The sequence below is a fragment of the Oxyura jamaicensis genome, chromosome 3 (assembly GCF_011077185.1).
Source record: "Oxyura jamaicensis isolate SHBP4307 breed ruddy duck chromosome 3, BPBGC_Ojam_1.0, whole genome shotgun sequence".
Classification (NCBI taxonomy): Eukaryota; Metazoa; Chordata; class Aves; order Anseriformes; family Anatidae; genus Oxyura; species Oxyura jamaicensis.
Genome location: NC_048895.1, coordinates 1,699,990 through 1,701,350, shown reverse-complemented (window position 1 = coordinate 1,701,350; position 1,361 = coordinate 1,699,990). Strand labels below are relative to the sequence as shown.

The following is a 1,361-nucleotide window of genomic DNA, read 5'->3' as shown; positions in this document are numbered from 1 at the left end:
GTTGGTTGGAAAAACGAATGTTGCCAGACCTTGCTGAGGCAAAAAGGAGGGCCTCAGATAAGTTGTCTGCTATCTTTGTATGAATGGCAGATATGAGGATGGGCTTCTGTTTACTGAGTGACTACTTATGTTTAGTGTAAATAGCTCTTGCACATACTAAAGAGTTGTTTGTGCTGGAAATGCAAAAAAAAAAAAAAAAACTTTAGACCCATTTACCTCCTATGGCTTAGGCATCAATTTAACCAAAAAGCTTTTTTTTATATCTATTCCAATGGCACCTGGGCAGTAACAATTAAAAGTTTCAATCTAACATAAACATGTTTGCAGTATTGCATTTAGCCATGTTTATGGCTAATACCTCCTGGTACTATTTAAATGCCTTTTGATGGCTAGAAAACACTAGCTGTCTGAGAGACGCTGCTGTCACATGCATGTGAAGGCTCTACATACTCATGTGGCAGACGGAGTAAACAGGAACATAAGAACAGTTTTGCTGTTTGTCCTTTGTTAATGTTTTCTAAGGTCTGAAAACCATTGTCATGAACATGCATGCACAGACACCCAACCATCCACTGTTTTTGCCTCCAAATATTTTCCGTTTTAACTCTTAGTAGGGCGTGCTTGTCTTGCTCAGGTAGGTGACTTTTTAACTTATTTCAGTCCCTGATTCATTGTCATTATTATTAGATGAAATATGACTAATAATGGCATTGTGTACAAGTATTGTCTGAATGACATTTATCACTCACCCTCTGCCGAAGTGACCGTTTGCTGCTGCTGTTCATGAGGGGTTTGGGATTTTTGTGTTTGTTTGTTTCTTTTAAAGCATGCCTGGTATAGATGCCAAAAAGCATCACATCTCAGTTTAACTCTATTCCTCTGTGATATATCCTGCCCACTCTATACATATCTGAGAGCTGTGATTAATAACTAGCACTGAGATTTTCCCTCCCAGAAACATCTGTGTTATGTCCTAGATCTTTCCTACACAAAATACCACTTAAAACTCATTTTTATGGATGAATGTACTGCAGATGCACTGAGAAGGCACATTAATTGGTATTTCAAAATAGGCACCTTCTATTTGAGCTGCAATATTTTTTTTTAATTATGTAAAATCCATAAGAACTTGGCAGGGGAAGCGATCAGAGGCAGGAACTGTGATCTAGTTCTGTTTTTTTTTTTTTTTTTTTTTTTTTTTTTTTTTTTTTTAACTACAAAATAATAACAGGAGAATTGGCTCTAAGCTCTTATTCTTTGTGGGTGGAAATACTGATTTGCATTGATGAAATGCTAGGACCTGTCCAGAAATAGTCTTAGCAGAAAAAAAAAAAAAAAAAAAAAAAAAAAAAAAAAAAAAA

General features: G+C 35.8%; 1 long non-coding RNA gene across 2 annotated transcripts in view; it reads left to right on the top strand.

Moving 5' to 3' along the window:
- The first annotated feature begins 325 nt into the window (after positions 1–325).
- LOC118163821 overlaps positions 326–1,361 on the top strand; it is a 16,284-nt gene continuing 15,248 nt past the window's right edge. The window contains exon 1 of one of the 2 annotated variants that reach the window (XR_004749203.1): positions 326–634. This is a non-coding gene — a long non-coding RNA (uncharacterized LOC118163821). The remainder of the gene's footprint in view (positions 635–1,361) is intronic. The other variant, XR_004749202.1, reaches the window with a different exon arrangement.